We start from the raw sequence: 15,830 nt of genomic DNA, 5'->3' as shown, positions 1-15,830 counted from the left end.
ATAGAATCATCCGACAGTAATCTTAAGTTTGATAAGCCGGAGACCCAAGAGGCGGTATCAAGGATACTAAAATATGCTGAAGACAAAGAGAAGGGCTCATTCAATCCTTCTAGAGAGAGAGATAAGCTTAGCCTTGGCTTGGGAAACAAGGAGCACATAGGCCACACCAGGGGGCTAGGGAAAAGGATGACCTAGAAGCAAGGATTCGAAGAGGACAGGCACATGTACAAGAAACATGGCTGAGACCGGGAGACTAGTCTTGAGCTCCAAGTGAAGGCTCTAGTTGCGAAGGCGCTAGAGGAGCAAGGACTGTCTACAAAGCCACGAATATTAGTGATGCCACCGGGAGAACTGGCATTAGTTGGCAGCCCTCCAAAAGTCCCTAGCAGCCAAGGTTCCACTGCAGCCACAACTCTAGTCGATCGCATACGGGAACCAACTAGTTGCACCTTGGTGTTTCTCAGCGGCCGACAGAACACTGTGATGGAGGTGGCAATGGGTGTGGCACATTCTCTCGGTGGCTTACACCACAATAATAAGATACCACTGAACTACACTAGGGTCGAGGTGCATACAGTGAAGCCCAAGTTCATGCAATGGAGGATAGACTACGCAACTCCCGAGGGGCTGGTGTTACTCGAAGACGTTATGGGGCAGTTCATCCTCTGGCACAAACGGGACATTATATTGACTGCTTCTTCACCGCCTCCCCCTCTCCCAAATTTGGAGTGAGTTGTTGAGGTCGGGGAGATATTTTCACCCTCTCATGACCCCATATTCCTGAGATGCCACATTCTTCCCCGCCTCCTATCGAGCATGTGCCTGATGAGATGCCACAACCTTCTCTAGCTTGTACCGAGCAAGTGTATCATGAGATGCCACAGTCTTCTCAACAAGCACAACCGATACATGAACAATGAGTGCCTGCTGAAGAAGGTGATGCACAAGAAGATGAGGACATGCCTAAATGGGAACTTCAAAAGAAGATTCCAATCAACATAAGGCCAGTTTATGTTTCGATCAAAGACATCTCGTTGGTGTCCAAGTGGTATTCCCATGACCATTTCAAGCCTGAGAACCAAGTTAAAAAAGTCTCATCATGGGGTTCTGAGGAGGCCGTCACTAGCAAACTCCACCAAATTGCAAAGCAGTATCCAAATGTTGATGCCATCAAATGGTCAAAGGATTGCTCAAAAACATATAAAATAGGCAAGCCCTTCCTACCAAACTGGGACATCCAGCGCCTACCACTTGGAATGAGAAGGTTCCATGATTGGTACTTGCGTGTTCTCCCAACGAGCATAGATATCATACAAGCATGCTTTCCCACCGACACATTTGGAAGCTCAGCCGAGAAAATTGTCTTTGACTTCAATGACATGCACACATGCTTTCACCTGGGAGAAATGGAGATGAATCTAATTCGCACGTGGTGCCTGTAAGTCCTTGTCCTCCTGATATGATATGAATGTAATCTTTGAATTTTGTTGTAACTAACCCACGCCGTGATTTGTAGAATGCAAGTGCACATTGTCAAACAAATGCCAAGTGTGAAAGCCGGGTATGTAGACCCTCAAGCTATAGCCCAAACAAAGTTTAATTACCCTAAACGGTGGACACTGAATGCCAAAGAGCTAGCAGCTGCAAAGACTCTTCAGGAGAAAGAGCGCATCCATAGTGCGAAGCTAAGGGAAGAGCCCCTTAAGGTTGCGGCATACATTGCCTTGGCTTTCAAAAATCTCCAACACCACTCTACTATATGGCTACCATACAACTTTGAGTAAGCTCAACTCTATACTTAAAGCTTTGTTCGATATATTTTATTCGATGCAAAAAGGCTTATCTAGTTCTATGATTAAATCCATGCAGCAACCACTGGATTTGTATAGCCGTCGATGTCGGGAGGAGCATGGCATGGGTCTTTGATTCATTAGATAAGGACACGGTGACATACAAAGATTTCATATCGATTCTCAAGACGTATATATATTGACAATCCTCATTAGCTTATATGTTTGTATACATACTTGTAATGTTCACTTTTAGATACTAACAAGTTGTATTTGCTAAAATAATTTGAACAAGGCATTTAGGTTCTATGTCACTAATCATCATGGAAGGCATGATCCAGCAAGGAAGGAAAAGCTGGCTATAAAAACACTATGTGCGGTAAGTGTAACTTACTTCTTCAGTACTCCGTTACATGGCTGTCAAAAGCATTACTTAACATTTTCATATGCAAAAAACACAGTGCCCCAAGCAGAAGCCTGGGAGTGTACATTGTGGATACTATATATGTTCTATAATGGGTAACACCGGTGCCTACAGGAGACACCCCTTAAGGGTAAGTTTAAAACTCTTCACCCGTAGTATAAAAACTTCATAAATGGTATGAAATACTAAACCGAAACTTGTTTTCTTGTAGTGGGGAGAAGAGAAAGGAATGAAAAGAGACCCATACAAGGATGACCAACTCTTAGAGCTCGTCGACGACCTTTACAACTTCATATTGGACCAGATTGTACACGTCAAAGGCGCCTACCATGACCGAGAGTCTGAGTTAGGTACAAATCCTCAGTACCAACACCTTCGTGAGACTGAAAGGCTAGCTCTAGGACGTTGATAACAATGTGTATGGAATTTGTATATTTAATGATGGATTGTATATATTCTTGTGAATTGGACTTGTAATTGTAGTTTATAGAATACTATTGTGCTTGTAGTCGCGGTCGCGGGGTGTTCGGCAATGTGAACGCTAGTCGCGGGGCGTTCGGCAACGCGAACGCGGTTCAGAACGTTGGTCGCGGGGCGTTCAGCAACGCTAACGCGGTTCGGAATGTTGATCGCGGGGCGTTCGGCAACGCGAACGCGGTTCGGAACGTTGGTCGTGGGACGTTCGGTAACGTGATTTTGAATTGTAAATTTGGTCCTTGCTTTTCCTAATGAAGTCATCGATGCCTCTATAAGATCCACTGTGAAATGACCACCTCACTACTCGTGCATGTGAGTTCGATCCTACATAGTTTTGCAGGGATGTTATACACACACTAGTGCATTACCTTAGCCTCACACATCCCTATACCAACAAAATAGTTGCGATGATTTCATTCCTATAAAGCATCAAACAATTTACCCCTTCCTTTTATCATTTCTAGAAAGATTGCCCCCCTCTCTTATGAAATTCAAGTAAAATGCAAATCAACTCTTAATTTCTTTGACAAACAATGGAAGGATAGAAAAACTTGTAAGCAAAATTCTTGAGAAATTACATTTAGGAGAAACTTTTGAGCAAATGTTGTGAGAATTAACTTTTCTCAAGCTCTCGAGAAAAAGTTTTTACAATATCTTTGAACAAAATATTTGAGAAAACCCTAACATTAATGAGTTTTTCCAAAGAAAAAGTTGGGATACAAAGCAAAGTGCAGTGGATTCAATGTAGATCCATAAGAGAACACATACAAAAAATAATTCCCCAATTAACCTAAATAAATAGCAAAGCAAATTGAACCCTAACTCCACAAGGAGAACACATACGAAGAGCAAACCCCTGATTAAGACATAAAATAAAAAAATGATCCCTAAATCTTTCGAAGGAAATCCACCTCTAAAAATTAAGCTCTCATTACTGTCACAATAGTGGTTTGGATCCAACATCACCGCATTTGTACTAGCACTGGTTTAGTGGCAAATTTAGACGAACTGCAGTGGCCTCAATTGGATCACAAGCACTAGGGAGATGGGTGGCTAGGAGGTTTGTTGCATCACCGAGATTTGGTGAATCTTCTCACCGTGGTCCTCGCTCACCATTTCATTATTTTGATTGATAAATGGCCAGGGTGGTCCTAGTGGATAAGGTAGACATGTGGAGTAGATGTGTGTTACTTGCGGTTGCAACACTAACGCATGCAAGTGTGAACGAGGGATTTGAGCTTGGTTCACTACCAACCCAAACTTCTTTTCAAAGTTTAGTTTTATCTAGTTTAATTCCATGTCATTACAAAAAAACTAGATAATTACTCAAAAAATGTATATTAGCTATATATTTCATCATGTAATAGAGCAGCTCTAGTGTGTAATATAAATCAAACCGCATGGTGAGAGAAAACTAAATGTCACATGTTGGAGTGTGTTTGACTGATAAATGTCTGACTTAGAATTTATAATTAATCTTCAACGATGGTTGGAACCACGAGCTCACCAAGTGATATAATACTTGAGGCAAAGAGCCATAGGCATTAATTCGTGCTATCATGCTGAATTAGATCATGGACTTTTTTCTCATTTCTTTATTTAAACCTAGACACAACATGGATCTGTTGACACCAAAATTTGGTTGATCAGGAGATGTCATTGGTAAGGTACGACACGAGGTGCATCACATACGTGTCAGAAAGGAAAGAAAATATACTTCAGTATATTTGGAGATACATGACGTTCAGAAGCTCCTCATCGGCTAGAAAATATTATTTAATATATTTTGAGATACATGACCACCAGGACTTCTCCATGTGAAGCTGGCCGTTGGCTCATGGGACCTATACGCAACATGATTTTACTTGCATGTTCGGATATGGAGAAAGAGGAAAACATGGACCGGAATCTAGCATGGAGATATGGAATACTGCAGAGATTAACTGTGTTTGGCAACTTCAAGCAATATATACAAGTCGTACTTTAATGGGACTTGAATTAAGCTGATATCCGTATCATCAACCGGCCATAAGGATTAGTAGGAATATTATATTCAGTTTTCCGTATCAAGTAGCATGCGAGGATTCTGGGTGCAGCAGTTTGACGTAGTTGCGAGCAAGATTAAAGCAAAGGAGATATACATGTATACGTAATCACCAGACTTACATATTTGGCTATTATGGGTACTCATGCAAGTATGGCCAATTCATATTTGGCCACGTTTATTCTATTTGCTTCAGTTGATATATGGATATATGCTGCTAGTGCTGGAGTCTGTACAAGAAGGAAGCAAGGAGAAAGTTCGGCTTTAATACTTGAGGAAGTAAATACTTTAATATTGTCTGGCCGGGCTACACAAAGAAATTAGCATATGTTTGGATGAAGATGTGAAGCTTCTTGATTGGCCGTGCTTGAGTTCATGCATGAAACGAAAGGAAATTGATTGGCTCCTGGTTACCGACGTGGTGAAGATTACAGGCCAACAAAAGGAAGCTCAACAAGAGGGAGTACAGGCGTACGTATTGTTTAGCCCATGTATGGCCAAATAAAATAAGGAAGGAAAGGGGATATTATTTTATTTGGAATAAACACAACATTCAGGTGCATATCGACGGTAAAGGAAACAAGGATACGTATAAGGTACATGTACATGGGCGGTCAGGTTGTCGTATTCATGTACGTGAGGTAATGTCTGCGTACGAGATCTATGCTGGTTCAACCAGACGAGAGAGACGTCGGTCTAGGAAGCTTTATTAGGAGGATTCTACAAAGGGAGAAACTAGAGTCTATGTATTTTAATATTAGACAAGTGTGTACGTGTCATTGTCGACCAAGAGTTATCAGCCTAGGGTAATATAAACCTCAGGCTATTGTAAAGAACATCTCTCATCAATCTATCAAAACAAGTATCTTTACTTTTCGGCTCAGGCCACTCCTTAGGAGTAGGAGCATCGTAGATTTCGATAAATTCTTTAGGCAAGCAGGGCTGCATCGAATGACCTGACCTCCGGTTTGTTTGTGAGTATCCATCATGACTTATATTGTTACTTGCAAGGCTGCAACAGACAAGTAATCTCTTGCGAGTCACGGTATAAGTTAGTTATCGATCTATATTGTTATTTGTAAGGCTGCAACAAACGATTGATCTCTTAGAAATCGCGGTATAGATTAGTTATTGATTTGTATCAACTTTTACAAGGTTGTAACAGACGACCAATCTCTTATAAACGTTGGTATTAATCAAAGTTATCGATATTATATTAAATAGTTTACTGTTTAACATAATATCACCAATTGCCCGATCTACACTGAGATTTGTTGGTCTTATCTATTTTGATCTATCGTCTGCTGATTACTATCATAGTTGAATTCGATTCTTGACGTTAGATCCTGTTTGATGACTAGTCTATCTCAATCTTGATCGTACATGGCGGGTGTTTGGAGCCGTGTTCTATTAAGAGATAGATTTATTGATCGCCAGTATCCGGTATGACTCCGCTATCAATGCTGCATCAGTCGCCTCGACCTGTTAATAGCATGTCAGATTGAAAATTGTCGGTTAATAGATCATCTATTAAGAAGAGCATGGCGTCAGTCACCCGCTATGTGTCTGTGTTTCGTAAACCGGACTAGTAAATTTATAAGATTGTCGCACTGCTCTAGAAAGACGATGGTAGCATCCAATAGACACGAGGATTTATATTGGTTCAGGCCGGAGCCCTACGTCTAGTCTCAGAGGAGATCGAGTGCGTGTGTCTCGCTTGAATGCTCTCAAGTTCTTATAATGGGGGTGCAAGAATGGTGAAAGAGATGGTAGAACCTATGCTAGACGAGGAGCAACCCAAAGAGAAGCTCCAGGAGCCCTATTGCTATGGATGAAATGGTAGAGGATGAAGAATGTCCTGATCCCCGAGATGGGAGCCCTGGCTGCCCTTATATAGAGTTCTGGGCTAGGGCTTGTTATAAAGAGGAGGTTCCCCCGACCGAAGGGTTGAGAGCCTGAGGGAGTCCTAGCTAACTTGGCTTGCAAGCTACGCCATCTTCTGGTGTCCGTCCGGGCATGGCCATCGTCATGGTCTTGTAGCCACGTTGCGGTAGAATGAGACGTGGTGCTACTATGCCGACCGTGGTGGGCACTGTAGGCACATCGGTGGTTCGTTAGTCGTCTTGTGCAACGCGGCATCCGTCATGGTCTTCGTCGTTGTCTCTAGGTTTCTCGGGACATCGTATTCGTAGTAGGTTGCTGCCCTAGGTTGTTGTTCGCTTGGTCACTTCATGGGGCTAAGGGCCATGCCCCGATTGTTGGGGTCAGGGCACTCAGTCAGCCAGGAAGGTCTTTAGGTTGAGACCTTGCCCTAAATCCCATCCCATAGTGGGTGGGACCGTGCACGTGTCCTATCGGTCCGTACCTGAACGGTGGGTATCATACTCGTTGCCACCGTCATGCGGTATTGCCTTGTTCGTGCGGTATGGCGCCGGGTTGGTGTCTGACCGGACCAAGGTGACTGTTGTCATGTTGGTCCTTGCAGGGTCAGCGCGGCGTGCTTGCCTTCATCAGAATAGGCATGTCACATGGGGTCGACCTCTTCTTTTCTCTCCCAGGGGTCATGACAGGGAAGAGGTCGCGTATTTGAACATCACGTGGCCTAATGTTGGAGGAAGGGATCGTGATCGCCCCCAGCCTTAGCGCTTGGCCTATTCTGCTTGGCCTTTGGTAGGGCCTCGATTGTTTGGGCCCTTGCTGACTATTGCGTTGTAGGCCATGCGACCTGCTAACTAATCGGTGCCTTGAGACACTTCGGGGTCATGACCCCGATAATAGCCCCTGAGCGTTTTTACGATCATGAAGTGATCGGGAAAGCGCTGATATGTGTGCTCATCTAGAGCGTGGGCTCGTGGTCATGGTCTACTTGAGCTTTGTTGCTCGACCCCTTATGGGTTGAAGCATTTAATGCAAAGGGTGGCCATTGTGTTCCATTGTGGTTCATGACCGCTGAACCTTGCTTTGCTAGTGCGCCATGCATCGGGGTTTATGACCCAAGCGAAACCAAGCAGTCTTATCGATGTTTGTACGAGCTTGCCTTTGTGAGGGCCTCGATCCTCCTATCCTCACATGGGCATCTAGCGTTGGCTATGTCCCCCCATGGTTTGCCATGCGGTGGGGGAGTCCTAGGTCGTTCGGTCTTCCTTCCGACCTATAAGTATGAGTTCTTCATTTGAACTATTCATGGCCACGACTTCGAGTCATTTCGGACTCCCCTCACTGGGAATTGTTCATGGTGGCAAGGTGCCTACGTGGCGTCCTCCGATAGCCGATGCTAGAAGGGATTTTGTGGGCAGTGAGGTGAGAGGCAGTGAAGATGTCAGTTCCTTGTGAAATCATTCGAAACGTGACATCTCCTCCTCTTGCCATCCCTATTTTTCTTGGTCTGCAGGCTCTGGTAGCGCGTCAAGATCCGCAAGACAATATGTCTGCCTCTCTCGTGCCTTCGCAGTCAGTGTTCTGTGCCCCTTGTGCGGCATGACTGCACCTATAATTATCAGGCAGTGAATGAAGAGGGATTCCTCCTCTTCCACGCCTTGCCTCATAAGTGGTTCATCCGCTTTTGTTTTGTTTTTTAATCTTTGAGGTGTTATTTCCCCAACCTCTGGTTTGCACGGTCGCACGATCGCGAGGACTTTTTGTGACAGTGCGTTGGCTCATAGGTTTCCGACCTTTCTTGTTTTTTCTACGTGACCGAGCCATGATCACGCTTCGGGCTTCGCATTGCACGTCACCCTAGCCTCTTTGCTTCATTGATCTCTCTCGGAGAGGTCATAGAACCCTAACAATTTGTGAGTCTCTAGAGCAGGCCTTAGGTCTAAGACCTAGGATGTAGGGCAGAGTTGATCGGGGCTTGGCCCTAACCTCTTTAGGGGTCATGGGGACCCAACTTCGTTTTCCCTGGCGTCCTTGATGACCTTGAGAGGTCATGTCACCTTGTAACAGGCAGGTCTAGTTTTGCCCCATGCGGAGAGAGCCATGTCCACCGTAACCACGTGGTCAGAGCGGTGCGCCTCATCGGGGTCTATGGGTAATTCGAGTGGGGCCCGATATCCGTCCCAATCGATGTGGAGTTTGGTTGTGCCTCATGTGAGATGTCCCATAAATCATCAGCCGTCAATCCCATTGGTCTCCAACCGCCTCCACAGCGGCTAGAGGGCAAGATGCCTCCCCCAGAGGGGGTCAACCCGAGAGACTTCAAAGCAAACAACTCGGATGCAGGGAGAGATGGTCGTGTGGCTCTGCACCACCAATTAGAGCCACAAGGGCCCATATCCTCCCTACCCTATCCCTTTTGTGGCCTTGAGACCTTCTAAGGACTGGCCAAAGAGTGGGTTTTCTATGTACGATGCAGGGTCATGGATGCGAAGGGTCGCTTAGAGTGTGAGTCTAGGGGTCTGTCGACCTCCCCTGACCACATCGCGTCTTGGCAATGTCCTATTGTAAATGGTTGTGCACCATGAGGCACGTGCAAGGAAATCAAAAGATGATGAAAGGTATGAGGTTTACTCAGGATATGTTGCCATGCTGGCGCTCACTGCTCAATCTTTCACCTGGCCGCCTCCCCAATGCTTCAAGAATATGGTTAGTAGTTGGAGGATCAAATCACACGCATTTGATGTACCTCCTGCGACCATTGCTAGGTATTATGCCGCCTAGGAGGCTGAACTGCCGCGTCTTCTGCCTCTTGATTGTGAGTGCATCTTGGGGTTTGTGCCCGTCTTGAATGTCAATAGCCACCTTCTCTGCCTTTGTCTTTGTGCTGCCTATTTAAGTCGAGGGAGAGGAGGGTAGCGAGTCTCATCCCCACTTCCTCCCACTTTTGAAATTTCCCCGGTGTCCAATCTGAGTGAGAGAACGGCTGTCTTCTATGAGTGTCGTGGCTCGTGGTCCGTCCTGACAGCTCCGCCGCCGACGGGATGGATTTTCGGAGATCAAGCTTCACCGTACCCTGTCAGCATTCGTCCTCCATTGGTGTTAGAGGAAGTTAGATGAAGATGGGGGAACGATGCCATTAGAGGGCCAGGCCACTAGGCTCCTCCATGGTCAGCGGCGCATGGCTCCCAACTCTGGGTCTAGGAGCATTCGAGCATTACTCGGTGGCTCACTTGCTAGCTCATCGCTAGGTGTTCCTCCCCTAACTCTACCAGAAGCGGCATCGTGGTGGTTTTTGGCAGGCTCCTCTTCCTCGGATGTTAGAGGAAGCTCAGCGAGGTGGTCATCCTCGAGGTTTCTTTTGATAGTCCTCTCCTACTCATGGTGCAGCTCTAAAGGCTAGAGACACCTTATACAGGTCTTTCCGCTTCATGAGATGTCCATCGTGAGTGGGAGGGGATCCGACGATTATTGTAACCTCGGGTCCATCTAGTCCTATAATGCACTAGACTAGGTGTCTTTGTTCATGGCTTTAGAAGCTGGTGATCCTAACGTCTTAGGATAGTGCTGTAATCGGCAAGCGCATGAGTCCTTGAGGCTCCAACGTATGCGTTGCTTTTTTAGATTTCTCTCTTGTTATTGCCAATGTCATTTTATCTCAGTGATCCTTGGCGTGAAGGGTTTTTGCCCAAGTTATTCGCTCCTTATGTTGTTGATTCTCGTGGATCATTTCATCCAGCTAGGCACGTTGTAGAGCCATTGTCGGACTATGGGAACTCATGTTCATGTGCCATGGTGTGCTCTATCGCAATCAAGAGGGGCGACGTGTTTGTCATTCCCCGTTGGGCCTTCTTCTAGAAGAGCGGTTGCCATAGACCCAGATGAGGTGACCTTGGTAGATCGTTTGGGTGTGTACCGAGGCGCTCGGCGTTCCCGAGTGGGTCGTGGTTCTTGGAACCATAAGGGGTCCTCGGCCGTTTCGTTTGACTAGATGATGCGTCCGCCGCGATCATTTGGGCGAGCACAAATGCTTCGTAGGTGAATCACATCTGCTAACTCGGGCCTTATCGAGCTCATCGTGCGGGGTTTACTCTTGCCGAGGTCATTTGCTTGGTCTTCTTTTCTTGAATGTGCAGGGTCAGCCATGAGCGACTGTGTGCTTTCGGCTCAGGGCGGGCCGGCTTACTCGAGCGCTACACGCGCTGAGGGCTGCTTAGTTGTTGTGATGCTTGCTGTTTCCGCATGTGATGTTGCTGGCATGTGATCCCACCTTGTCGCATTACCGCCTATGTCCCTCTTGTTTAGGTTGGAATGTGCTCCTTCTCCATTAGCCTTGTGAACATGGGTGCATGTTCTAGCCTGGGGGCTAGCCCACAGAGCTAAACATTATGCGGCCCGATGTTGTGGTCAGGGCATCGGGGTCAGGTCACCGATCCGGTTTGATGCAAGGGGAAAAAGCGAGTAGAGGGCATAGGCCTCGATTTTCCCCATTCCACCCGCTCGAGCAGAGCGGTGCTCTGTTTCCTTTCGCTTCCTATTCGTGTGAGTGCCCGACTTTGCCCTAGAGCTGGTCCAAGAGGCTTGGTCTGAGAGGTGTCTCATTGCGATGGGGAGCTTAGGAAATAGTTCACCATTCCATCCTGCCATGGGTATACGTGGAGAAGCTCAAAGCAGGTCTCTCGTCCGATGATGGATGGTGATTGGGGTCTTTGCACCTGAGTGCGATCGGCGTATTCGCTTGTCATTACGCCGTTATTTTACTTACTTTTCATTTGAATTGGAACGTGCTTCATCCCCTTGGGTCTGTGCATGCGAATGCATGTCTTAGCCTAAGGGCTGGCCTATAGGGCAAAAATGTGCGCCATCCATTGGAATGATAGGATGGCAAAGGATGATCATAGATCCGGCACAATGCGAGAAGAAAAAGAGAACTACATGAGCTCCCCTTCCTTTCGCTCCCCATGTCCTAAGCGAACGGGTTTCCTATTTCCACTCAGGCTCGTGCGCGGGTGCCTAGCCTTGCCTAGGAGCTGGTCAGGACATGGTGTTACCGACTCGTCACGGCGTGGGGGCGGTTGGAAGATGCTCGGGAAAGGGTCACTAGGACAATGACAAGCAATGCTACATCGTGGGACACATATATGTGTCCTCGCGCGCGTCCTTCGCGGGTGACTCGTGTCTAGCCACTGGAGCAAGGCAGAGTGGGTCGCTTGGGGTCTAGGTGACTCCTGGATGGAGTGCTCGAGTGCACTATTTCATGGTTTACTCCGCGAGTTGGTCGCGGTTTTCTAAAGCTTGGGGTGAGCCTATATGTGTATGTAGACATGTTTGGGTAGAGCTGCTAGAGATAGAGATAACACTATTGACTGATGTGTCGGAAGCTGTCATAGTCCCCAGGCTACGAGCTGATGGGGTCGCTTCTCCACCGCTCTGAGCGTTCATAGCCGGCGAGGGTCAACCCCTCGGGTAGCCTTGGGCCATTCCTTGCTGGCTCAATATCCTTGATGGGCCCGTGAGTACCCGAGGAGGGCCTCTTTGCGTCCGACTTGGTATAGTTTCTAGCCAGGGAGCTCATGCATTTCGGTGCTCGAACCCTCCTGGCGCGATGACATCGTTGTCATTGTGTCCCTACCTCTAGGCATGGTTTCTGCTCTCAACAGAGAGCCATCATGTCCTATCGTTGTAGGAGCTGGCTTTGAGTGTAATGCTGTTCGATCCGCTCATCACGACGCGTGGTGCATTCAGAGAGCTAGCTTCCTCGGATGCACGTGCGTCTGAGTGATAGCTGATAGTTTATGGGGGTGTGTCTTGCAACTTATCTGTTACACGGGGTCAAACCTAGGTTTAGGGTTTGCCCTTGCGTGGCATGGTGTAGGTTGGCCATCTGAGCACCCATGATGCTGCTGTGTGGCGGTGGTTGATTTTGCTTCTCGTGTGTGCCCTAGCTCGTTGCGTCCTACCAACAGCGGAGGCATTGTCCAGGGCATGGTTCGACCGTTGTGTCCAATTTCCTCATGCGGTGAGTCTGGGCTGGGCAGTGGCCGATGTCAGGCATTGATCCGTTGGTTCGGACGATCTCGTGATTCCCTAGAGGGTTACGACCACCTTGGGCCATTCCTCGGGTGAGGTCACTGTGAGCCATGACTGTTTGGCTCCCTGGGTGCAAGTCTCGACTGTGACAGGTGGTGAGAGAGGGCCCCCTACGTAGGTAAACTCTAGGATGCAACCCCTGTAGGCAGTTTCGAGAGTGCGCCCGCCATAGGCCGTGGGACTCGGATTCACGAGGTGGAGGTCTCGGTCGTGGCCAAGGGCGGACATGGGCGCCGGCCCTTTAGTGTGGTTAACCCCGTGGTTCCCTAGAAGGATGTGGTCAGTCGTGGCCATTCCTTGGGTGGGTTCATCGTGAGTCGTGGTCCTTCGGTTTCTTGGATGAGAAACTTGGCTACGGCTTGCGACGAGCGAGGGTACTAGCCCCTCTGGGTCCGTGAACTCTGGGATGCAGCCCTCGAGGGCAGTTCCGGTAGTGTGTCCACCGCAAACCACGAGACCTAGATTTCCAAGGTAGAGGCCTAGATTGTGGCTGATGGCGGACATGGGCGCTGGCCCTTTGGCGTTGATGAACCCGTAGTTTTCATGGTGGATGTGATCGCCGCGGGCCATTCCACCAGCAAGTCCACCGGTGGTGCGAGAAGCCATCGCTTCCTTTCTCAATCAAATGAGAGTGCGCGACTGTCCCCTACCTGGCTCACCAACTGTTGGTGTTTCGTAAACCAGACTAGTAAATTTATATGATTGCCGCGCTACTCTAGGAAGACGATGGTAGCATCCAATAAACACGAGAATTTATACTGGTTCAGGCTGGAGCCCTACGTCCAGTCTCAGAGCATTCAAGCGAGGAACACGCACTCGATCTCCTCTGAGAGTGGACGTAGGGCTCCGACCTGAACCAGTATAAATTCTCGTGTCTATTGGATACTACCATCATCTTCCTAGAGCAGCACGACAATCGTATAAATTTACTAGTCTGGTTTATGAAACACCGACATTATGTCTCCATCGGCTATTTAGCCGATGGCCTGAGCTTCCATGCGCATAACATGCTTTCATGATCCCTTTGCGATATAAGTGGATCTATCGACCGCTGATCTCTGATCTAGGGTCCTACTGTCAATGCTGCATCAGACGACTCGACCTGTTGACGGTACAATATATTGAGTCTAGTTGTTTGTAGATTTATTTGTATCCAACGGATGAGTGATCGTATGCCGTGCAACACGATCACTGGAATCGACTGTTTTAGCCGATAGCCCGCTTTGTTGAGGATGTACCGGCTATTTATATGCTTTTACTTGTTTTTGTCCCGGTTAAAAGCTAGTATGTCTCTCACATATATGCTTACACATCTACCCTTACATCTTTCGCATGTTTTCATAAGCATCGGCTAAGTTAGATTCATGCAACCGAGTAAATAATAATTGCCAATATGCTTATTTTCTTTACATTACATCATGAACATGTTGGATATCGACTCTCTAGTCAATAGTCTTATCGTGCTGGCCACTTGGCCGTATATTTGGAACTGTCTGGATAAACACTGGCATGTTCCACCTTAAACTACTGATCAATTTTCTCTACTTATCAATTGCAGGGTCAAATTGACTGGCACGCCCTCAGTTACGACCATCTGGTCCAGTGTTCACCTTAAGCCCGGAGAGTACTCGGGATCTGCTCCACGTGGTTTCTCTCGGCTTGCTTGTGTCGGCGGCTCCCTGCCGCTTTTTTGCCGTCGACAGGATCTTGCAAATTAAAATCAGTATCACACTACAGCTGCCCTTGGATCGTTAAGTATGTATCCTAGGCTAGCTAGGACCATAAATTTGAATGCATGCAAACCTTGTACACAGCCGTAACTGACATGGATGCAGACTGTCTTTGCTGAAAATGTGCATATGCATGCAAAATTTTCATTGTGCCGAACAAATATGTGGTACAGTGAGACGACACCATGGAACATTCATCAACATCTATCGTTCTCGCTAGCAACTGTCTTCATCTAATTCTCTTATATATACTGAACATTCTGAAATAATATAGTATATAGCTCGTGCCCATATATATATATAAGACTATTCTGCAGCTGGCCATAGAATAATTTATTCTATAGTCAGCTTGATTTACGATAATGTTTGTACCAATTTACGATAACATGAATATGCATTTACGATACTCGTGTCACTACAACTTACGGTGATATTTACCATAATGTTATAGTAAATCACTTAGTAAGGAGTTACTGTAGTTTCGTAAATTAGCATAGTAACTATCTTAACTCAAAGTGGCCACAGAATAAGTTATTCTATGACCAGCTGCAGAACAGGAGTTATATATATATATATATATATATATATATATATATATATATATATATATATATATATATATATATATATATATATATATATATATATATAATTCTTTTTCTGAATTGAGCTGCTGATTGAATGCTGTATCTCAAATGCATGCATGCTTGCAGCATCACGGTGAGAAGAACCAGTAATTCTATGCTATATACCAAAAGTTGCACAATAATATTGTACATAATAACTAGGTAGCCAGCATCCCCAAATAAATCCAGCTAGTACTTGATTGTTCAGTAAGTCAATTACACATTGTCACACCGTGACTCAAAGAATTTGCACATGTGTGTGCATCTCTTTTTCTTATATATGATCCATGATATGCATGCATTTTACACACAAGACTGCAAGCAGCCCTTTAGTTCTTGTGGCACAAACAATCAGGTGTATATATAGCTTAACTGAGAGGTACGGTAGAGGGCCAGCATATCATCATAGCTTGAGCTCAAGGTCTACCTCTTGATCATCTAAGTTCGATGAGTCTGCTGTTTGATTTAGATCGTACGGTCTGTTCAAGCAAATTGATTCCTGCAGAAGTGAAGTGTGGCAACATTCCAACATGAGCTTCAATAAGTTATCGACGAGACTGAAACCACATACACGCATATTTTTTATTATTTCAGACATACTCCATCCATTTCAAATTATATAAGTGGTCCTGAATTTTCTAGATATCTAATAAAACCTATGTATTCATTAGACATAGTGAAGTATGTATTGTGCCCTGCAAAAATAGCCCACCAGTCCAATGCTTGTGCATCATTGAACTGGTGCCTAAATCAATGGTTGAAGTGGTTCCCTAG

The sequence above is a fragment of the Miscanthus floridulus genome, chromosome 16, assembly GCF_019320115.1.
Source record: "Miscanthus floridulus cultivar M001 chromosome 16, ASM1932011v1, whole genome shotgun sequence".
Classification (NCBI taxonomy): domain Eukaryota; kingdom Viridiplantae; phylum Streptophyta; class Magnoliopsida; order Poales; family Poaceae; genus Miscanthus; species Miscanthus floridulus.
This window is presented reverse-complemented; position numbering follows the sequence as displayed.